The sequence below is a fragment of the Vicugna pacos genome, chromosome 6, assembly GCF_048564905.1.
Source record: "Vicugna pacos chromosome 6, VicPac4, whole genome shotgun sequence".
Taxonomy (NCBI): domain Eukaryota; kingdom Metazoa; phylum Chordata; class Mammalia; order Artiodactyla; family Camelidae; genus Vicugna; species Vicugna pacos.
The window spans coordinates 9,419,150-9,443,716 of record NC_132992.1 but is presented as its reverse complement, the minus strand read 5'-3'; the positions used below and the strand labels follow the sequence as shown (position 1 = coordinate 9,443,716).

The 24,567-nt window shown below is 35.5% G+C and overlaps 1 protein-coding gene and 1 pseudogene across 16 annotated transcripts in view; one reads left to right on the top strand and one right to left on the bottom strand.

Moving 5' to 3' along the window:
* Positions 1-24,567, top strand: part of RNF111 (ring finger protein 111) — a 101,692-nt gene that overhangs the window by 12,017 nt on the left and 65,108 nt on the right. For 2 of the 16 annotated variants that reach the window (XM_031672725.2, XM_006210983.4), the window contains exon 1: positions 14,704-15,127. The exons of 7 other annotated variants lie outside the window; for them this stretch is intronic. The gene's annotated coding sequence lies outside the window, so the exon portion shown is untranslated. Of the gene's footprint in view, positions 1-14,086; positions 14,201-14,701; positions 15,128-15,201; positions 15,466-22,044; positions 22,104-24,567 lie in introns of those variants that run through there. 7 more of the 16 variants (XM_072962334.1, XM_072962333.1, XM_006210982.4 and 4 more) reach the window with 7 other exon arrangements.
* On the bottom strand, positions 1,560-14,906 carry LOC102527772 (putative ribosome-binding factor A, mitochondrial pseudogene; annotated as a pseudogene).

Here is a 24,567-nt window from a genome sequence, read left to right as displayed (position 1 = left end):
TGACCTCTCTAGGGTTTACTTTCCTCTAGGGGAAAATAGGATGACAGAACTGGATAATTCTTTGAACCCTTTACAAATCTTCATTGAATTATTCATTAACATTCATACAAAAATGAGTAAAACAAAAGATGTAGCCTTTACAAGGTCACAGTAAAGTAAGAGACAGAGGGTAGTTGGATTAATTAATAAGATGTGATAAGCGCTCTAACAGAGGGTATCAACGTAATTTTATCGATACAGAAGAGGGAAACACGAGCTCTAATTGCAAAGCCAGAGGAAGAGTCAGAGGGTGACATTGACTTTCTTTGTTCCTTATTTTAGGGGAAAAAGCATTAGTCTTTCACTATTAAGTATGATATTAGCTGTAGGTTTTTTATAGGTGGCTTTTTTTCTATTGGGGAAATTTTTTTTCAATTTTTCATTTGCTGTGAGTTATCATGAGTGGCCATTAATTTTGTCAAATGATTTTTTCTGAGTCATTTGAGATAATCATATAGTTTTTCTTTTTTAGGGTGAGAATATGATGAATTACGTTGACTGATTTTTAATTATTACATCAACCACGAATTCCTGTGATTAAACACACTTGGTCATGATACATTGTCCATTTTTATGTATCATCAGACTTGATTTACTAAAATTTTGTTAAGGATTTTTGCATCTGTGTTCATGCTCTCAAATTTATTCATCTAAATTTTCTTTTAATATCTTTGGTTTTGGTTTAGGGTGATGCTGGTCCCAAAGAATGAGTTGAGATATATTCACTCTTCTGTTTTCTATAAGAGTTTATGTAAAACTGGGATTATTTCTTCCTTAAATATTTTGTAGAATTCACCAATGGAGCCATCTGGACCTCAGATGTTCTTTAGAGAAGTTCTCAAACAATGAGTTCAATGTATGAATTTAAAGTGATATCCTCTCTCTCACTCTTGATGTTGACAATTTGTTTCTTCTCTCTTTTATTAATCCATGAATGGTTTGGTTACTGGTTTATCTGTGTTACTGATATTCTCATAGAACTGGTTTTAGGTTTCACTGATTTTTTTCTATTTTTTTTGTTTTCTAGTTCATTGACTTCTGCTCTTATTTTTTCTACTTGAAATGTCAAAGAATTTTTCCCTTCCAAAGTAGAGTTCATTTGTGTAAATATAATACCACAGTACATAGACCTCAACATTGTACAGACTTTTATGGAACTGCTGGTCCGTATTAGTCTAACTTTCCAAAAGAAGCTTATCAGCAGAGCTGATGCCTCACAGATACACTTCTTCATACTGTGTAACAAATTAACTTGATTCTTTTTTATCACCTCCTCTCTGTGCCTCCAGTTTCTCTTCTTCTAGTAGTTTGCATTCGTATTCCAGTGTGTGCTCCTCCAAAAATGCATCAGCATAATCTGGATCATTTACACTCATTCTACCCAACAGATACTTCTTACAGAGGGTGGGGGGGTGGGGAGGGGCACGGGGAACGTAATCATCCGTGAGGGGGTTTGCTTTCTTCTTTTCCTTTTTCATTTGCTTTGTTAACTCAACCAATTATTTCTGCTCTTATTTTGGTCAAACTAGGCTTAAACTTCCAAGCATTTCTGTCTTGCTTTTATATTCAGTTATTTGCTTGCCGAGTGTCTTGTGATTGATTCCACACAGACTTGAGTGCACAGCCAATTCCATGACATCAGATCATGATGGACTGTCATAGGTTCCCTTAAGTCACTTTGTATAAAGTCTTCTTTTTCATCCGAGGTCCACAAAGGGCAACTGCCAGTAACTGATCCATCTCAGCTAGAGCTCCATTTTGTCTCAAACAGACACTATAGGCAGCACATTCCTCCGAGTCTGCTGAAACATCAAATGGTGCCCCACAAGTAAAGCACTTTTCTGTAAGATGGTTTCTGTGTGGTCACTCTGTTCAGCAAAAAGAGTTGTCTTCCAGTACACACAGCAGGCTGAAAGGTCTGCAGTCAGAGAGACCTTGAAAACTCCACATTCAGGTCACAGATCCCTTGGCTCACTTCAGAGGTGTCCAGCAAATCTGTCAGTGCTTTACAGAAAAGGTCACCCAGGGCCTTGAGTGCACATGGTCCTCCCTCATGGGTTTCTTTGAAGTATTCTTCTTTAGGAGTTCCAACCTGGATGATTGGAAGTCAAGAGAAATCCTAAGGAAAGACCTTCATACTAAACATTTTTCTAACCAGTACTCCTTAGAATTGTCAAAAATCATGAAAAACAAGGAAAATTTGAGAAACTGCCATATTCAAGAGGAGTCTAAAGAGACACAAACGAAATATTTTTGAGGAAAATTTCTTTAAACAAGTTCTCATTGCCACAAGAGATGAAGGAGTCATGGAGGCCTCCAGCCCAACTGCTGAGTAGCCCCATGGCCCTGTGGGAGCCCCACGGCCCTCCAGCTGGTGCCCAAATGCCTTGATGATGATGACGATGATGATGATGATGCTCTTCCTGATTGATTTAGATTTAATTCACTCTTCTAATTTCTTAAGATAGAAGCTTAGGTCATTGATATTAAAGCTGTTTTCTATCCTAATATAAATATTTGAAGCTATGAATTTCCTTGAAAACAGAGCTTTGATGGCATCCCATAAATTTTGAGTAATTGTGGTTCTATTTTCATTCATTTCATAACATTCAAAAGTTTCTTTTGTGAACTTCCTTGATCCATTGGTTATTTATGTGTTGTGTTTAATTTTAATTCTTTGGGAAGATTTTCCAAATATCTTTCTGCTATTGAATTCTAGTTCACTTCCTTTAAGTTGAGAAATACTTTGTATGAATTCAATCCTTCCGTATTTAGGACTTGTTTTATGTCACAGAATATAACCGGTAAAACTTGGTAAATGTACCATGCACACTCGAGAAGAATGTGTATTATGCTGTTCTTGGATGTAGTTCAGATTTTTGATACCGTTCTTCAGGTTTTCCATATCTTTACTGATTTTTTAAATCTTATTTGTTTATCAATTATCAACAGCAAAGTGTTAAAATATCTAGCACTAATTGTTAATTTGTGCATTTCTCATATAAGTTTAATCAGTTTTTTATTAATGTACTTTGTTTTATTAGATGCATACAGATTTAGAATTTTTATAGTCTGTTAATCAATGTGAAACTTTCATCATTATGAAATAACTTTATCTATGATAACATTTGTTTATCTGAAATCTACTTTACCTAATATAGCCATTGTAACTTATTAGAGTTAGCATAATATATCTTCTTCCATCCTTTTACCTTTATCGTATCTGTGTCTTTTAGAGTTCTGGTAGGCAGCATATAATTGTTTTGCTTTTTTTAATCCATTCTGACAATCTCTGCCTTTTAAATGGATTATTTATACCATATACATTTAAATTTATTGTGATTATTATATGCTTGAGTTTAAAGCCACCATCTTGTTCTCTATGTATCTCTTCTATTTGTCCCATCTGTCCTTTGTTCTTTTTTCTCTTTTTTCTGACTTCTTTGCATTAATTGAGAATTTTTTATGCTTCAAGTATACCTTCTTTATTGGCCTAGTAGCTATTCTTTTTATTTTTGTTTTTAGTGGTTTATATAGCGTTTACAGTCCAAATATTTAACTTAGTCTCCTTCAAATAATATTGAAACACTGCGTATACAGAATAAGTATTATAGAACGGCATACTTCTACTTTTTTCTCTCCCATCCTTTGTCATGCAATTACCTTCACTATATAACAGACTCTAAAATATATTGTTATAACTATTGCTTTAGACAGTAAATTATCTTTAAAATAATAAAAAAAGTCTTTTATATTAATCTTTATGTTTACTGTATATGGTGTTCTTTATCTATTTTGTGTATCCAAATTTCTATCTGTATCATTTTTCTTTTACCTGAAGAATTACTTGAACATTTCTTATAGTTCCAGCTTAAAGATGGTAAATTATCTCAGATTTTATAAGTCTGCAAAAGTCTTTATTTTCCTAAGTTTTTGAGAGATATTTTTGCTAAGTATAGAATTCTTGGTTAGCATTTCCTTCCCCTTTAATGCCTTTAAGATACCACCCTACTCACATTCTTGCATTTTTTCTAATGAGATGTGGCTGTCTTGCACTTTTTCTTCTGTATGTCTTATCTTTTTCTCTGCTTGCTTTCAAGATTTAATCATTGGTTTTTTTTAACATTTTTTATTGAGTTATAGTCATTTTACAATGTTGTGTCAAATTCCAGTGTAAAGCACAATTTTTCAATTATACATGAACAAACATATATTCACTGTCACATTTTTTAACATTGTTTTTGTTTTTAAGCAGTTTGATTATTATATGCTCTAGTGTTGTTTTGCTTGAGAGTCCATTAAACTTGTTCGATCAGTAAGTCATATTCTTCACCATACTTTGAATATATCCTGGCATTTCTTCAACTTCGTCCACTCCAGATCTCCTCAGGGACTCCAGATATACATATATTAGGCTACTTGGTATTTTCTCACAGCTCGTTGATGCTCTGTTCATTTTTTCCCGTTCTTTTTTCCCCTATGCTTCATTTTAAGTAGGTTCTATTGTTTTTTCTTCAAGTTTACTGGTAGTCCAATCTAATGTATTTTATATCTCAGATACTGTATTTTTCATCTGTGGAAATTTGATGTGGGTCTTTCTTACCTTTTATTTTTTATTATGCTCGTGTTTCCTCTACCTTCTTAATCAAATGGTGTATTTTTTAAATAGTTATTTTAATTTCCTTGTCTACCAATTATATCATCTGTGTAATTTCTGCATTTCTGTTGATTTCTATTCTATTTCTTTCCACTTTGGCTAATGGAAAACACAAGTATTAACAGCCCTATGTGAGTTCCAGAGATGTCTTGTGCACTCTCTGTGATGGTTCCTTTCCTATCCTTAGTAGTTTTCTCGTATGCATGTGTAGATCAGTACTTGGTCAAAGACTCAAGGAGCCCCTCTGCATTTCTTGAGTTTCCCCTCTCTGTGTGTGCAGCCTCCTCTTCTCTGGTTGTGTGCTCTGTAAATTTTAGCTGCCTGGGCCTCCCTGGATCTCTGTCCCCTCAACTTAATAAAACTACTGGGATCTGTCTGGGTTCTACCTCTCAATATCAGGCACTTGATGGGTTCACCTTCTTAGTTTCCCTTCTCTCAGGATCACTGACTTGTCCTGCTTGTTGTCCAGTATCTGGAAAACTGTCTCAGATATCTGGTCTGATTTCCTAATGGTTTGAGGCAGAACAATGGTGCTCTGTTATGTCCTCATGGCATGAAGCAGAAACCCAGACCTGGCTTTTTAAATACTGATTTCAACTTTTATAAAATTACTTATATTCTCAGATTCTCTTTCCATAAGTCTGGTATAGCAGCAAATGAAAAGTATTCAATCTCACCAGGGATCAGAGAAATATAAACTAAAACTTTGGTGCTAAAATCTACATGGAAGATGTAGGAATTGAATGAAATAGTACGCATATTACTGGAATACATATGTATACATATATGACTGGAATTATTGACGTGCAGATGCAAATCCAATTCTATAAATCCTGGGTTTGGGGCTTCCTGTGCGACACTCAAGTGGAGATGTAGAATAGGCAGTTGAACGTATATAGCTGATGCTCAGAAGAAAGATCTGGGCAAAGACAGAAAATTTTGAGATATCAGCATATACATGAAGTAGCATATAAAATTACTTAGGGAGAGAGTGAAATACAGTGAGCACTAAAGGAAACTCTAAGACTGAAACTTGAAGGCAAGTTATTTTGCTTTAAATTATGATAAACTAGATAATTTGTACCTACCTTCCCACTGAATATAACTAAAAAAGCTAGAAAATAATGAAACAGCTAATAATTTAGTGAGGAATTACAAAGGAATTACAAAATAAGATATGGGAGAGGTCAGGGGCCCAAAGACATATTTAGGAGCATTTTTTTTTTAATTGAAGTACAGTCAGTTACAATGTGTCAATCTCTGATGCATAGCACAATGTGCCAGTCATGCATGTACATACGTATATTCATTTTCATATTTGGAGCATATTTTTTAAATTGAGGTATAATAAATATGTAACATTACATTAGTTTCAGGTGCCAATTGAATGAAATAGTATGCATATTACCGGAATACATATATTATGTATATATATATGACCTAGGTACGTATGCCAATCCTAAGAAGGCAAATGAAAGACTAAGCTGCACTTATGGAAGCCTTGCTGGGCTGAAGGAATGCAGACTGGTAGATGGAGCTCATCAAGGATGGTGACCCATTCCTGTATAACTGAAAGATTGTGCTCTACACCAGAATTTGACACAACGTTGTAAAAGGACTATAACTCAATAAAAAAATGTTAAAAAAAAAAAAAAAAGAAAAGGATAGTGACCCCGACGCAACTCTGGGCTAGGGCCGTGACAGTCTACTCTTGGGAGAAAGGCTGTGGATTATGGTCTCCCTTCACGTCATGTAGAGGTGCAGCAAACCACACCTTGGTCCTGCCCTGCTGACCACCTTGAGCATGTGGCAGATGCCAACAAAAACTGTGGGGAAGTTAATGCCAATAACTGATATCAGATGATTTCTGTAATAAAATTTAAGCACAGGTCCTGAAAACAAAGAGGCACATCAAGAGACACAAGGTGCCACAAATTAGAACCAGCAGGAAAAACAAATAGCAGAAACAGATTCAGAGGGACTCTAGAGATTGGAATTATCAGGCACAGACTCTATTAAAAAAAAAACTGTGATTATTGTGTTCAAGGGACAAAATCAAACTTGAAATTTTTAGCAGGGAACTTTATACAATAAAAAATGATATAATAGAACTAGGAGGGAAAAAAAGAAATCCAGAAGTGAAATTTAATACCAAATTTTCAAATTTTTGATTAGTAGTTTAGTCACAAATGAAGAGTGAATTAGGTGACAAATAAATTTCAGAAGAAACTCTGCAGAATGAAGCAAGGATTAATTAAAAATAGGTAATACAGTACAAAAGGCAGGAGACATGTTAGAAACAGTGTGGGGACCTAACCTGCTCAAGTAAAGTTCCAGAAGAAAAAGAGAAAAAAGAGTGGATCTGAGGCAATATTTTGAAGAAATGATTGCCAATAATCCACTGATACAAGAAGCCCCACAAAGCCCCAGCAGAATAAATAAAAATAAATCCTCAATGAAACACATAAAAAGGAAACTTCAGTAAGTCAAGACAAAGAGACAAATCTTAGAATAGCCAGGAAAAAAAGATTAACTTTGAAGAAGCTGCAGTTAAACTCAACACTGACATTTCAATGACAAGAGCTTCAGAAGACAGTGAAATGCCATTTTTAAGGTGCTATGAGAAAATAACTACCCTTCTACATATACTTCAATAAAGATGGCAAAACTGATACATTTTCTGAGAAAAATAAAAGATACTAGCAACAACAGATAAGCATTAAAGGATGTTCTGTAAGTTGTTCATTATGCAGGAAGAAAATAATCTTGCACGAAAATCAGATGCAGAAAGTGATAGAGACCAAAGAAAATGATAATTACGAGGATACATCTAAATCACATTGACTGTGAAAGTAGGGGTGTCAGAAAACAATAATGTGGCATTTAAATAATGTAGAATTACAATACTACATGGCAAAAATAACCATGGATGATATGTGTTCATGTTGCAGGGGTCTATGTGGTAAGTGTTGTTATACCACTTATGAGTTCTTCCCCAGGAGGGTGATAAAGGTATCGGTATTAGGTTTTATTAAGTAAGGATGGCTTTGTTAAGGCATTTCTAAAGTAACCACTAAGAGAAAACAGTGTGACCCCCAAGGAGATGCCACTTTACACCCACTAGGATGACTATAATAATAATTTTTAAAAAGACAGAAAATAACAAGTGTTGGAGAGGATGTGGAGATATTAGAACCCTCATGTATTGCTGGTAGGAATGTAAAATTGTGTGGCCACTGTGCAAAATGTTTGAGGAAACGAGTTCCTCAAAAAGCGAATCACATAATGGTGGTATGACCTTATCAATTCCACTCTTAGATATGCTCCCAAAAGAATTGAAAACAGGGACTTAAACAGATACTCGTTGATGAATGCTCATAAGAGCATTAGTCACAGTAGCCAAAAGGTAGAAACAACCTGAGTGTCCAGTGAGATGAAAGAATAAACAGTTTTAGAATTTTAGAACTCTATACTTTCTTTTCTCCATATTCTTTGTTCTCCCTTTCTGGAAATTCTGTTGGATATTTTACCTCTAGGATTGGTCCTCTTTAATTCTTACCTTTTCTCTCACATTCCTTTCCTTTTTATCTTACACCCTGAAAATTTTTCTTGCTTTTATCATTCAAATGAATGAATTTTAATTTCAGAAATCATCATTTTAATTTCCAAGCACTCTTTCTTATTTTTTCATAGCATTCTTTTCCTGTTATAAAGAAGTAGTATCATTTTTTAAAAATTTCTGAGGATATTAGAGAGGCTAAAATATTTTTCCCCTTCTTGTGTTAAATTATCTCTACTCTCTGCAGTTTTTTTTTTTTTTATGTTTAGCTTGGTCTCTTTCGCTTTACATGTTTTCCTCAAATACCTGGCATATCTTTGTTTTCAATAAATATTTTTTAATTATGTAATATAAAAACTAAATGTGAAGTCTGTGTAAAAGGATGACACCCACTGCCAAGCAGGTGTGAGCAGGTAGGACCAGTTAGTAATCAAATTGAAGTATTTAGCATAAGCTGTCACACCAGCTGCTTTTTATCTGCTCAACTAGTTCAATCTGCTTGTTTTTCATTTTTCTTTTTAGCCTAGGACTTTAAAACCTAGATGCTGTATATTCTTTACATGGTGAAGAGAGGCGTGGAGAGGTTTAACGATGCCACGTACAGACTTACAATTAGTCTGTTTCTATTTCATTTCTACCTTTTTTACTTGGCCTCCCTTGTCTTTGGCATGAGTCCCTAGCTTCTGGTGTATCAGCTCTGTAATTGGTATAGCCTCTCTGGTAATAGTTAATGGTGTAGCTTTTTTTCACCACTCTGCTACAACAGTTCTCTGACTTCTGTTTGGTGGAATTACTTGCTTACTGATGACCTGCTCCCATTTGCTTATTGTTTTGGGTTTGTACCATTTAAATTCCTTTATTGTTTGTCAGGTGATGGCGGGCATGAGAAATACAGATGGCTAGTCTATTATTCTGCTAGCAGGGAATATTTAGTCGAATATTTTTCAGAGTATTTTCTGTATGTAGATCCTCTTAAATGTATATCTTTGAGAGACCAATGTGAGAACTTTAGATGTTCTGAAAAATGAACTTAATGTTGAGATGTTTTAGTCATTTTGATTCAGTAGGTGGCAGTCTTTCCTAGCTTAACTCAATCCTAAATTAGTGTACGAAGGTTTCAGAGTAGAAAGATTTTATTTATCCTTATAATCCGAGTAAATAAATTTTCAGAGTCTGGTCATCATTAACTTTGACCTATTTATACTTTCACAACTTAAAAATTTTGAGTAAATTTCAAAGTAAAGATATGAAATTAAAATCTCTAACCTTTCCAAATTTCTGATAGTGTATTAGTGATTTATACTCTATCAAAAGTTAAAAATAATTACAATCTTATCAGAATTGCAGAGTATTAAAAGCATTCAGATTCAAGTTATTAAATATTTTAAAAATCTTTTTTTACACAGTTTCATTTCCTTCTCTTGTATATCCTTCCTTCTGAATAGTCCCCAAATATATCAGTATTTTAAATGTGTAGTATAATCTATAAACTCCACAAAGCACAAGCTTTGTTTACAATCCTGTAATCCAAAATCTTAGTTAAGATACATGTTAGGCAATTAAACAAATACTAATACAGTTTAAGGAAACATTTAATGGTTTTGGAAAACTTTACATGATCTATAAATAACAAGCAAGTGCATAGAAATATCTTTACTTCCTGTTCTGAATTTGCAAATAATTTACCAGTATGGAAATCATGCTTGAAATTGTAATATTCACAGGGCTCACATAACTCTTATTAGGTCTGAAGCAAACCATAACATGTTAGAGCTCTAAGGGACTCTGGAGCTCATAAGTATTTTTACTGATTAGAATTTTGTGAAATTTTTTTATTGCTAACAGAAGTGAGCCCTTTAGAAATTATGTTTTTTAAAAACATTGTGAAAGCATTCTAAAAAGAGTTAAAACAACTGTTGTAAAAGTTCATTAGTAAGCCTGTGACCAGTTTTGACCAAGTGTATAAAAATACTGGTAATTAACAGAACAAACTGTTCTGAGAACAACTGTCAATCAATTCGGAAACCTCAGTGTAACGCTAGGCTTACATAACCATAGGTGGATGGTGGCTTTCTCTTTCATTTTTCTCCAGTTGTATTTTTAAAATAGGCTTTCACAGAACCCCGTGGCCTTAAGCATGCCCAGAATTTGGCCAGATAGCCAGAAATATTTCAGGATACTTGAAGTCTCAAATGCTTGTCTACAAAATTCCAGGCATTCTATGTCTCCGTGTTAGTCCATAATTTGTTACTTCCATTTTCAAAGATTGAGCCACACACGTGGTATTAGTGCTTGATAATTCAAATATATCTTGAAGGTTGCATTCCAAAGACAATCAGAAAAACTTAAAAAAATGATAGGTATTCATGAAAATTATGCTGTCTTTTGAAGTTATCCTACCACCAAAGAGTGCCTCAGCTTTTCAAAATGATTCCATGAACTTCAAAACAATTTAATGGTAGGAAATAAGTGCTCTGCCTAATGATAACCTCACTTTCTGTTTTTCTGTCTCTCTGAATGTATAATAAAGATTATAATCTTCAAACTAGAACAGTTTCTGCAATCTTACAGTCTGAAATCAGATTACATATATAGGATTTTAATAAGGACCTGTATTCCTGAACTAAATCAGCCCACTGAAATCCAATTTTGTGCAATCTATAAAATTTTTCTTTTAATTTCAAATTCCAGTGATACCGTGGTACGTCCGTAAGAAAATAAAATGTTGTGAATCACTAAGTGTTCTGACCAGTGCATCTCTTAGGTCCTTTTAATTCTTGTGAAAACTTTCATCTGAGGAAATAGTCAATATTTTAAACAAGTTCCCCATATCCTCTATCTCAGTGCATTAAATCACCAAACTTTGCTTCATTTTCTTTCAAAGAGCTCTTGAAGCCGACCATAACTACACTGTTCAGTCCTTTCTAAACAAGGACTTCTCAGTTGGAATCTTATTGGCATTTTGGGTCAGATAACTCTTTGTTGTGGGGGACTGTCCTATGCGTTGTAGGGTATTTAACAGTACCGCTGGCTTCAACCCCCTAGATGTCAGTAACAGCTGCCTAGTTGTGACAACCAAAAATATCTCCTGACTTTGCCAAATAACCCTTGGGGATCAAAATCAACTCCAGTTGAGAACCTCCATACTAAAATGCAGGACAGTTGCTGAAACTGCTCCTATTTACAGTTCTCCTTACTGCCAAACTCAGACATTTCATATGCTTGATCACCCACGTCAGTGTTGTAACTTTCTTCTCACTTGACCTGTAATCTGTTTCTTAACTTTGTTCTGGTCTGTCCATATCCTTCTGGGACTCCTTTTCATTCCTCAACTTTTAAAATATCAGAATTCCCCAGGTATCTGTCTCCTCTCACTTATACTCTGGGTAACTTCATCAAAATTATGGCTTCGGCTATCCCATATAAGTTAATGAATCCAAATCTCGATCTTCAACCCAGACCTCTCTGGAGCTCCAGACACATATAACCAACAGCTTACTGGAATCTCCACTTTAGGTAAATGCTAGCTATCTCAAACCCAGTTTTCCCAATAAAGAAGTATTTCCTCCTCCTTCATCCTACCCCAGTTAAAAGTCCCAAATCCCCAAAGCTGGGTTTTTCAAGCCTGTGTCTCTTTCTTGAATGACCCAGCACCCAACCATTTACCATAAATCTGGAAGCCTCTCCTTCTCCTTCACCTCCTATACCACTTAGTTATTCAGTCTTCTTATCTTTTCTATCTGTCTCTTCCTTCTCATTTTCATTTCCACCACCCTCATCACTTTTTACCTGCAATTCCACATAGTATTTTCCCCTCTACTCTTGACTTTCTTCAATCTATTCTCTACTCTGCTTACATAATGTGTCTTGAATAGTCAAATCTGATTGTTATTCCTTTAACTGATTTCACTGAATGGCTTTCCATAATTTTAAGTAAAACTATAGTTCCAGCTCCTTATCCTAGCAAAAACCACCTTACTTAATCCATTTCTATCTACTTTTCTTCTCTCATCTCTTGAGTTTCCCTGCATGACACATTTAATAGATCGTAGCAGAGAATTTGCTTCATGCTATTTCGACTAGAGGATTCTGTACCTTAGCATGTGCCAATCTGATTTCTGCCTGCAATGCCTTTTCTATTTGCTGTATTTAACTGTGTTCATTCATGTTGCAAAATTTAATTTAAACTTTCTCTTGATTTGACTACAGTGTTTCATCTTTGTGTTCTCAGAGTACCCAGCATACCATCCTACCCCTTCCACATTATAGTGTAAATAATGGGTTTGCTTTCATGGGTTTTGGAGAATACTTCAGGTAAGGCAGTGGTTATGTATCTGGTACTCACAGTGCCCAGCACAATGTCTAACACATAGTAAGTACTAGATGTTTGTTAAACAAATGAATATACTAAACACCTGGACTGGTGCAGATTTTACAGAGAGGAATGGGTTGAATTTTAATATCTAAGATATTTCAGAGGCAGAATTGGAAGAACTTCTTGATTGATAAGAGGTAGAGAGTGAGGAAGAGAGAGTCATCAAAGATGACCATTATGTTTCTAGTTAGATAACTTGGTTCTATTGACTGAGACAGGAAAGACTGAGATGGATGGGGTTTAAATACTGTCTACATACATTTATTTATTATTTTGGACATGATGTGTCAGAGATGCCAGTGGGACATTAAAGTGTAAATAACACATCAAGTAAACAGCCATATGGGTCTAGATCCCAGTCAGTGCTGTCCAGTAAAAGCTAGATCCCAGTCAGTGCTGTCCAGTAAAAGTGTAGTGTGAGCTACAAATGTAACTTAAAATTTTCTAGTGGTCACATCTTAAAAGTAAAATGAATAGGTTAGATTAATTTTTAAGAGTGTATTTTACTTAACCTTGGTTTTCTCAACTGTACTATTAACATTTTGGGCCAGAGAATTACTTGTATAGGGTTATCCTGTGAGTTATAAGATGTTTAACAGCATCCCTGGCCTCTTGTTAGTAGATGACAATAGTCCCCTCCCCCTAAAGTTATGACAAACAAAAGTGTCTCCAGATATTGTTAAATATCCCAGGGGGAGGAAAGGGCACAAAATCACCTCTGCTTGAGAACCACTGATTTAACCCAATATAGGCAAAATATTATTTCAACATGTAATCAATATTAAAAATTGAGATTTTTTTTCAATTTTTTGTATTGTATCTTTGAAATTGGATGTATAGATTTCACTTACAGCACTTCTCAATTTGTACTGGCCACATTTAGATGCTCAACAGTTAATGTAGCTAGTGTCTACCTTATTGAAGAGCACAGGTCAAGAGCTTTAGGAAGAAGCTCTTTCTGGTTAGGTCTGGAAACACAGGACTTTGAGAAGTCATGAATCGATAACAATTAAAACCTTGGCAGTAGATAAGATAGTCCAGGAAGAATTTTATATTTAGAATGAGAAAATAGGAGGATTGAGGAAAAACTCCAGTCCAATGCTTTTCCAGTTTCCCCACACAATCTGCTACCCTTTCTTCATATTATTATTTTAAAATATTTTCTTCACTGAACAATATGGAGAACATGAACGAAGAAAGGGTATTCAGAAAGATAAGCTGATGACAAAGGGAGGGAATCAATGTTTATTGAACACTTAATTGGTAAGTAAAGTTCGAAGCATTATATGAACTGTCTTATTTAATGTCACAAGAACCCTTAGAGGTAAATGATGTCATCTCAATTTATAGAGGAAACTGAGGTTGTTTGTTTTTGTTTTAGATATGCTTTAATTTTATTTCTTTTTAATTGAGTAATAATTTAATAATTGACATTTTTTTTCTTTTTTGGCAACAGATTTACGAAGGTCTAATCAATCAGCCAGCTGTTAACTGGCATCACTGGGATTTGAAAGAAAGTCTGACAGATTTCAAAGTCTACATCCTTTCCCCCTACATCCACCTAACGCACGTAATGAGGCATTTGCTATCTACTGATTTTTTTTAATGAAATAATTAAGAAGGCGCATGTTACTGCAGTTAGCTCCCAGGATATTTATTACCACTTTTGATCTGATTCTGGAAGCAAATTCACCGTAACGTTGACGTACCATGATGTCTCTGTCATTAGCAAGTATGATTCGAGTATCACTTGCTATGAAAGACACTAAACCATGATGGTTTTCTTTAATTGTACCCTAAGTATAGTCAATAACTCTGTGGTTAGTTGTAATTTATAGTTATGAAAAAATTAGCCAAGATGTAGTTAGTATTTTGTTTAAATACTGAACGCATTTCACCAAGGAAAATAAAATAATGAGCGTTATGACATCGCTCGGCTTCGCCAACAGACTGATAAAGCGAGTACAAAGGGGGAGGGCCGGGGAAGAGGGGGCGGGACAGTGAGAAACAAGAATCTGAGCAAGCGCAGAAACAAACAGATGTTAAGGGAGGCGTGAAGTCGCCTGCGTTCTCACTTTGCGAACTGTCGTAAAGCCCCGGAGTGTCGCGCTCGCTCGGTAGAGGAGGGATTGGTTAGGCGGCGGCGGCGGCGGCGGCGGCGGCGGCGGCCGGAGACCAGCCTCAGTGGCGGCGACGGTGGCGAGGTGTTTGGTCTGCGCAACATAGAAACGCCCGCAGCTTCGGGGAAGGAGTTGCTGTGGGACCAAGTCAGGCATTCTGAACCCAAGGCCAGTCAGCTGGGCCGAAGCAGGCGCTGCCGCTGGTACAGTTTTGGTGGCGGTGACAGACGCTGCTCTTGACTGTGGGGGCCTATCAGGCCAACGTCTGAGGCGCAATCACTGGCTCTCGACGCATCCTCTTCCCCCCTTACCTCTGCTGTCTTCCTTCCTGGGCCAGTGATTCCCGGAGCCTGGAAAGAGGGTGGCTAATGATTAAGGTGAGGGGCCAGGGGGGAGGGGATCGATCGGAGGCCGCGCGTGCGCGCAACGGGGGAGGGGCCGGCCTGAGGGGAGAAAGAGGAAGGGCTGCGGCCGCCGAAGGCTGGGGTCGGCGACCGGCCGGCTGTTGCTGGCTCCACGGTCACTTAGGGTCTGCGTGTCCGCAGAAGACTGATTTGTGTCTCAGCAAAGCGTTCGTCCACAGACACACCCACACCCCTCAGTAGGGGACTGTGGGTGAGGGGATTTCTTTCCCCTTTTCGACTCTCCCTAGGGTCTTGGGACGGGGGCTGAGGACTGAGGCGTAGGAGTGCGATTTGACAATGGAGCGATGAAGGTAACCTGCACCCGCGGTGTTGGAGGGCGCTAAGTCAGCCCTGACGGTTAGGGAGTCGGCTGCTTATGTGATCAAGGAAACGTAGACCGCGGAACAGGAGAAATACAGACGCGTCAGATTGTATATAGAGTTGGCTTGCTGGTCGTTAAAAAGGAAGCTTGATATTTTTTATGATTGTCCTTTGATAACTTAACAGGGACGGAGGCAGTGCTGTAGTAGAAATGTTTGTTCTATAGAGCAGAAATAGAGGTTTGTCACCACAGTTCTTAAATAGGTTTATAGTAGATCTTTACAGATAACTTCTTAACGCAAGTCTTAGTTTCAACGTTAAAAAATACCAGGAAGTATAGGGTATTCATTTAATTTTTTCGTGTTTGTAATATGGGATGACTCCATTGTGTTGCATGCTTTCCTGTTTCTTGATTTATATGCAGTATGAATTTAGAGCTCTCTGGAGTGGTAAGATATCAGCTGACAGAGACTTCATTTTATAGTTCTTATAGCTTTTGAACGTGACTTAATCCGAACTTTATTTCATTGTATGTTTTATGTTTAATTTAACTGTTTTAGGGACCTCTTCAACCAAAAAGAACAGACTGGGGAAGAGATAAGCTAAGGTTCCATTTCCTTTCCCATTTTTGTTTTTGTGTCGTTGTTTTCAAATGTTAGAGTGTGATTTCGGTATTTCGTAGAAGTTCTATACTACTGTTTTTACTTGGCTTTATTAGGGCGAAAATCAACATTTTGACAGTTCGTTACTATGGTTTTTAGTAAAAATTTTCATGTCACTGTAAACCATGTTATTTTTCATACTATGTAGTCGTGTTTGGTTGTGTTTCTGAGACAAAACAGGATGAGAGAGAAACCCTTTCACTTTGAAAAGAATCTTAAATTGGATTTTTTAAAAAGCCTTGAAATATTTTACTTTTGTCTACCTCCTGTCATTTAACCTTGGACAAATGACATCTCTTTCCTGTCCATTTGTATGCCTCCTACAATTCAGAGTAGTTTTCTAAGAACTGGTGAAGTGTTTATGAATTGGTTGGGAAAACTAGGAAGGGTAGGGTCTCTCCTTGATCATTGAGGATGCTATATTTTATGTGTTTGGATTCTTCTGTCACTTTTTCCTTTTTATTTGGTGTCTTCTAGTCACTTGCATGTTCTTTCACTAGAGTTGTTTTTTGAAGAAAGAATAAAAATAATTTTGTTTTGGTGAAAAAAGCATCATAGTGGAGATTACACACTGACAAATTTCACTTCGGGGCTCTGTTTCTATAGATAATTGAAAAGTAGCTATACTGATCTTCAAGATAAGAAGACAGCAATTTACTCCTCTAAACCACAGAATAGTCATCAGATATTCCTAAATAGTTATTTTCACTATAAAATTTAAAATGTGGAATAAAAAACTCGAATCAAACCAATTAGATTTTTTTAGAAATTTCTTGAATTATTTTGTCAAAGAGGAGTTTCGGTACCATGCTTTGCTTAGAGCATAATTATATGTGCCCTTGTTTTGACTTTTCCTCTGGTGGCTAGGACTTCAATAGGAAAAAAAGTCACAGTACTAAAAATGATAGTGAAGTATGTTGTAACTTGACATCAGCATTCTATGTATGACATCTTACGAAAGGGCATAGGGCTAGATATAGGAGATCTGGATTTTGGATCTAGCTTTGCTTGCTGTTCATTAGATCTTTGACTTTATTGATGAGTCAAAGGGAACAGCAAATGCATCCTGAGCTTCAGATCTCTCTCAACTGTTAAATGAAAGTGTGGAATAGAAAACTTTAGCTTTCTCTAGGCTCTAAATTTAATGGTTTGTATCTTTAGTTAGGTGTTTTTGGTATTAATTGTATTCATCATGATCCAATCCCCAGAAAGAAATGCTATACCCAGAGTATAAATTCCCTCATGATATACATATTTAAAAAAAAAACTACGTTTGAGCCATATTTGTTGTTCTGGATAATGCTTATTTCCCATCGTAGATATTACTCATAATTTAATAGCTCTCATATGATACTAAAAAATGAAACTTTATTTTACTTCTGACAATGCTCTTTAAATCATCCTGAATAATTTTTCTTTCAGAAACCTGTAATCATTGTTCAGTCAAAGTCCAGAAATGCATTTGAATGCCTTCCATCTCTGTTCTTTCTTTCCTGCATCCCATAGTGTATTGGTAACAGCTAGCCCAGGTTTCTACAGGTACTCAATTTATATTATTATGTGAGCAGTGAGCTATAATGTTTAAAAACAAATAGTAAACTGAGCTTACATTTTAAATAGAGGTACTGCATTACTGTTTAGTCATTCAGTAAATATTTATTGGTGTCTCATGTTCTTGGCATTGTTCTTGGCCTTCAGTGGAGAAGGCAGTCTGCCTTCATGGAGTGGACATTTTACTAGGGAAACCGGATTATAAGCAGAATAGTTTTAGGTAATGGTTAAGTTCCATGAAGAAAATAAGAGTGTGTGATGGAGAATGAATGAAAGTGGGGCTCAACTATGGAAGGAGTAGTTGGAAAGGACTTCTTTTTAGAGGCAATAATTGATTTGCTGTCAGTGATTAGAAAGAATCAGCCATAGTGATGATCTGGAGGAAGAGAGCTGCAGACAAAGGGGCCAGCAAATGCATTAGATTGGGCTTGATTCTGGAGAATCTACAAATGTAAATTAATTGTTTGGTTTGTCTGTTAGGCTTTTTCATAATTACTGAGAGACAATGTAAAAAGAAAGATTATAAATAGTATATATAGTAACCAAATGTAATGTGTTGATGGTGTTTAAATCCTGACTCAAGCCAATTGTAGAAAGTAATTTTTGAAACACTTTGGGGGAAGTTTGAATGTGGATGATATCAAGGAATTATTGTTAGTTTTGTTAGGGATGCTAATAGCATTAAGTTTATGTAAGAAAATGCCCATTTTTTTAAAGAGATGGAGACTGAAGAATGAGGAAGGGAAAAAAGATGTCTGGTATTTGTTTTAAAATACTTCAGACCAAAAAAAAGGAGGGGAGAGGGGAGTTAGAAGAAGCAAGTGTGGAATAATCCTGGTAGTTGTTGGGTGGGAGTGATGGGTATATGCATACTAATAATATTATTCTCTGTTTTTGTGAGACTTGAAAATGTTCATTTTTAAATAAGTATTTATAATAACTTATATCATATTTTAGGTGTCTTCTTCCTTTCTCTTCCCTCAATTTTGATAAAATACAGAATTTTGTTCCTCTTTCTAAACATTCATCATTTGTTCAACAAATCTGAGTAGTGTATTTCAGGCACCTTGTTAGTGCTTGAGTTACAACAAAGAGCAGGACTTTAAGACTTGCCTATGAGGCGCTTATGGTTTGCTGGAGGAATGGAGAGTCCCTCAATATGGACTATGTTGACATGAAACAGAGATTTCTGTGTTTTCCTAAGGGTATACAAGATTAGCATTTTAGTGTTTATGTGGTTACTTAAAAAGTATTTTTCTTTTTCTAGAGAATTGAAAGTTTAGGAAATTCTCTCCGGGGCTGTGTGCCAGTCTGCGTCACTGTTGTACTCATTTCCCTTATTCATATGTGCTATAGGGCATCAGAATAAATCACTTATTATCACCATGTTTTGACATCCCAATTTGACTTTAAATTTTTTATTTTGAAATAATTTCACTTACAGAGAAGTATGAAAAATGGTATTGAGAACTCTTCAATATCTTTTACTCAGATTCACCAGTTTTTAAAATTTTGTCACATTTGCTTTCTCATTTTCTCTTTTCTGAATCACTTGAAGGTAAATTGCATATTATGCCCATTTTTCTTTAAATATTCACTGTGTACTGTATTCTCTTACATTATCACAGTACAGCTACCAGTTTAAGGAACTCTAACATTGATGATACTGTCTTGTTATCTGTAGTCCCTATTTCAGTTTTGTCAATTTGTCCCAGTAATAGTGTTTGCTCCTTTGCAGCATTTTCCCCGTAGGATCCAGTTCAGGATTGCAAATTGCATTTAATTGTCATGTCTCTTTAGTCTCCTTTCATCTGGAATAGTGCCATAGCCTTTCTCTTTCATTGTATGGACATTTTTGAAGAATATAGACTACATATATTATAGAATATTCCTCAGTTTGGACTTACCTGATGTTTCCTCATAATTCGATTCAGGTTATGCATCCTCAGCCAAGAATGTTGTATCCTTCTCAGGGTGTGATACTGGAGTACGTATCATTGGTCAGCCCCTTATTGGTGATGTTTTTAGTTACCTGGTCATGGTGTTGTCTAGTTTCTTTGCAGGACTGTATAGTTACTGTTTTCGCCTTGTACCTAATAAACAAACTGTGCGGACAACTTTGAGATAGTGCAGTGATCCTGCTTCTAATTAGAGCTTCTGTATCTTTATCATAATTTCCCTTCTGGATTGAGCATCCATTGGTGGTTCTTGACTGTACTGATACTTATTTACGTTGATGGTTGCAGAACGGTTATTTTCTAACTCTCTTTTACCTTATCAACAGACATTCTATTTTAAGGAAGAAGCATCCTTTTATCTATCTGTTATCAATATAGACTTACGTATTTCTTATACTGTTCAATGGGTTATACTCCATTACTGCCTTTATTTATTTTGATGCTCAGATTTGTCCATTGGGAGCCTTTCTACCCTGACTTCTGTGTCTTTTTGACATACTCTCATAATCCTTCCCCCAACCCCCCTGCCCCCAGTATTTCCTCTCTTTTTGCACAGCAAGATGTTCCAAGTTTAACATATCTTTTCTATCTCAGTCCTGGAACCAGCCAGTCTTCAAGGATTCCTCTTAGTGGGGAATCCAATTTGCTTTTGAGTTATCTATTTATATTTAGAAATAATCTCTTTTTCTGGATCAGAACATCTGAGAAACTAAATTTAAATTAGATTTTGGTAGTGGGTTTATATTTCTGTGATGATTTTGTGAAGTAATTATGTAAGATTTAGCAGCTTATATTTACTATAAAGCAATTCTTTTCTTTTTCAGATAAATAAATTCTGATTTTATCTTAATCGTGATCAAATGAAAAAGCAGGGGGAAAAAGATTATTTTACTTTACGTTACTTTGTGTGTGGAGGTGTATGTGTTTGGGGAGAGTTTAACCACTTAACTGTTAAAAAAAAGTGACTTTAAGGTTTATATACTTGTCTGTTTTTAACTAAGTCATCAGACATTCTGGCCTGAGGAAATTGTTGCTTTTTAACTAGCTTTTTAGATGAAAATATGTTTATTATAGTATAAAGTAATACTTCATGTAAGAGTGGAAACTCACAGGCACATTATTCTAGGCAGTTACTGTTACACCTTGGTATGTTTCACAGCCAATTCTCTCACCTGTGCATAGGTATTTACATTATTTATCTTTTAAACTTAATTTCTAAGTGTTTTTCCAGGCAACATTTTTGAATTATTTTTATTTTTGAACCAATTAACATCTGTACATGGTTTTAAAGTTAGTTCCAAAAGGCTTATAATAAAAAAAACAGCAGTCCTCTGTGCTACTCCCCTACCAGTCCCCTAGTTCTGCTTCCTAAGAGGAAACATTTTGCCCTCTTAAAATTTTTTTTTATATTTACCCTTATATCTCTAAATAATATGCTTATATGTTGTCTTAGCCACTTTAGATGCCAGTTTACTTTTTAAATTTTTTAAACAATTATTTAATTTTTAAGATAAAATACATACAAAGGATACTAAATTCAGAGTACAAAGTGGTACAGGGAAAAATAAGTCTCCTTGCCATCCCTGTCTTCCTACCACCCAGTTCTTTTCCCTGGAGATACATTCTCTCTTCTTATTTTATATGTATTTCCCTGGCAGTGATTCTCTAAGGTGTGGTCTGTGGACTCTTGGGGGGCGGGGGATGGTATTCAAATGTTTCAGGTCATCTGTTAGATTGAAACTATTTCATAATGATACTAAGTTCTTCTTTGCTACTTAACTATGTTTACATTTGCACTGATAGTGCAGACACAGTGATGAGTAAAACTGTTGGCCCTGTAGTGCGTATCACAGGGGTGGCAAAAATTGTACTAATAGTCATATTCTTCATCACTATACCTTTGTAGTTGAAAAAAAAACTCATTTCATTTAAGAATGTCCTTCATGAAGCAATAAAGCTTGTTAATTTTATTAATCTTGACCCTGGCGTACTGTCTTTTTAATATTTCAATGTACAAAGTGAGAAAAATGTTATAAGGCACTTCTGCTGCGTACCAAAGTACGATGCTTGACTGGAAAAATATTTCTGTGATTGAGTTGTGAGCTGAGCTAGCAAGCTAGTTGCTTTTATCATGGAACACTATTTTTACTTGAAAGAATGACAAACTATAGTTACTTAAACTTGGATATTTGGACATATTTTCTCAAAAATAAATGAAATGAGTCTGTCACTTCAGGAAGAATAACTGACAGAATTTATTGCCAAGATAAAATTAAGACTTCTAGGCAAATACTAGAGTTTTGGAAAACATGTCTGTCATTATGAGCTAGGCAACTTCTCAGGACCTTGCTGGTAAAATTGATGGTGATACTAACGTGTGTTTGTGTGTGTCTTACAGTGAAATGTGTCAGTGTTTGGAAGATGTGTATAACTCTGTGGACCAACTTTTTTCAAATGGTCAGTATATGATATACCAAGTCATTCTGTGAGTAAAAGATCTCCTTAAGTGTGAGATCAATAGATTTTAAATGAAATGGTGTGATTTCAGATGGCAGCTAACCTCTACAGAATTACACTTGTTAAGTCTTGGCTTAATATTAAAGAAGAGTAATATCCACACTTACCTGAAAAGTTTATTTAAAATACTTCTTTTTCAACTTCATGTTTGTGTGTGTATTTTTTAAACATTTTTTATTGATTTATAATCATTTTACAATGTGTCAAATTCCAGTGTTCAGCACAATTTTTCAGTTATATGTGAACATATATATATTCATTGTCACATTTTTTTCTCTGTGAGCTACCATAAGATTTTGTGTATATTTCCCTGTGCTATACAGTATAATCTTGTTTATCTATTCTACAATTTTGAAATCCCGTCTATCCCTTCCCACCCTCCTTTTTTTTTTTTTAATGTTTTTACTGTCAATTCAGTAAGGAAATTTGAGATATAGATATGTGTATAATTTACTGTGTTTAAGTAAAATGTGAATTTTACTTTTCATAAATATGACAGAATTAGCAGGTGCAAGTTATATTATTGATGTGAAACTGGGCTTTTTCCCCAACTCTTACTGGTAAAATCATATTTAAATATGTGAATAAATACAGTTTTCGTATATGTGATAAATAGGTTCACTTTACAAAGCCTTTTCCTACTTTAACAGGTATGTTCTTTATTACAAAGTAGTCTTATTAAAAAATCATGTGATAGAAGATTTTTATTACAGAACATCTGCAGAATGTGATTTATTATCATGGATTTGATTGTATTTTCTATAAAATCACATTTCTTTAAAGACCTACATATAGGAATGGATAAAACTGCCCTTTTATTTTCAGAGCCATCTTTCTACCTGTCATTCCTCTGATATGCCTTTATCCTTATTCTCCACTTGAGGAAATCTTGCTTTTAAGGACTAGCTCTTAAAGGTCTGTGGTTTCTCCTGCAGAATCAGTAGTGTTCCCTTTTGTCTCTCCATAGTATCTGGTCCTTTTCTTATTTTGTAGCAATTATCTAATTTTACTAGAACTTTAACATTCTCCCACTATGGAAGCTAAGTTCTGAAAATCTCTATGGTAAAGAGAAGAAATTGTGGTTGAGTAACATAAAATCATAAGTAAATTAGGTCATGGGTACTGAAGTCATGAGAGCTCTCAAAACTATACATTTAGTTTAGAAGAAAGAGACCAAACCCAACAACTTACGTAGAAATTAAAATCCAGGTGTTTTGTTGCAGACCTTAGGCAAGTCACATAACTTCTGTAGTCTTCAGTTCCCTGGGTGTAGTAGTTTCTGGAGAGGATAAAATGGAAAAAAAATGTGGCACACAGTTCCTTAAAGACCTTACCTAATCTAGCCCCTGTCCAGCTCTGATCCCATTGTGTGCCATCTTCGTTTCCTCCCACTCCTCTTCTTTCTGTTCTTTGCACATGTTAGGCCTGTTCCTCCCACATGATCTTTTCTTACTGTTTCCTCTGCTAAGAATACTTTTCCTCCAGAACTGTGTGTCTTGGCTGACTGGTGGCTGGTTCCTTCTCATCATTCAGGTCTTTAGCTTCTTAGCAAGGAGGCTGTTGATGGTCAGTCTTTACTGTTTGTTTTATTTCCTTAATAACACATACTTCTTTCTAAAATTATCTTAATTGTTTGTCTACTTTTGTCTTGTTTGTCCTCATTTGTGTGCAATTTCCACAAAAGCAAAGACTTTATATAGTCTCTTCACTGTTGATCCCAGTGCCTAGAATGGTGCCCAGCCTATAATGGGCTCTCAATAAATATTTATTGAACGACAACAGTACACAAGTAAGTGGTAGTTAATGTATTATCAGTGATATTGTATCTTCTAAAATATTTATAAACTACTGTAAAATTTATTTCTGTTACTGGGGTATCATTTCCAGTTTGTGATCTGATCCCTGATGTTTGGGATGGCAAAAGTTTGGAAAACCTAACTTGTATTTATCCTGCTAGAACTGAATTGATCTGTTTGAAACTGTCTTCCTAGACGTGGATTTACTTATTTTATTCCAGTGTGAGTGAATATTTCTTCACATAAATAGCACTTCTGGGTAGCAATTCTAAGGCCTGGACTTAATTTTCAGTCATCTTCCTTTATCTTAAACAAGATTCAATTTAAAATATTTTTTCTTTTCTCTCCCATCATCCTTGTTAATCCTCAGTTGCCTCTTTTTCAGTTGCCACTTTCTTCCCCAACAGGAAGAACTCATAGTTTATGTATACTGTAACCAAAATTCTGAAGATTGCCCAAAAAGTATATAGTAAATGTTTGTAGGCTGCACTTAACATGTATGGGAATCCATATTAGGATTAGGGTTAGTATATTTATCTAGAATATGAAATTCTTTGAAACAGGTTAGCATTTTAACTTTTTAAAGTTATCACCTTGTGCAGTGACTG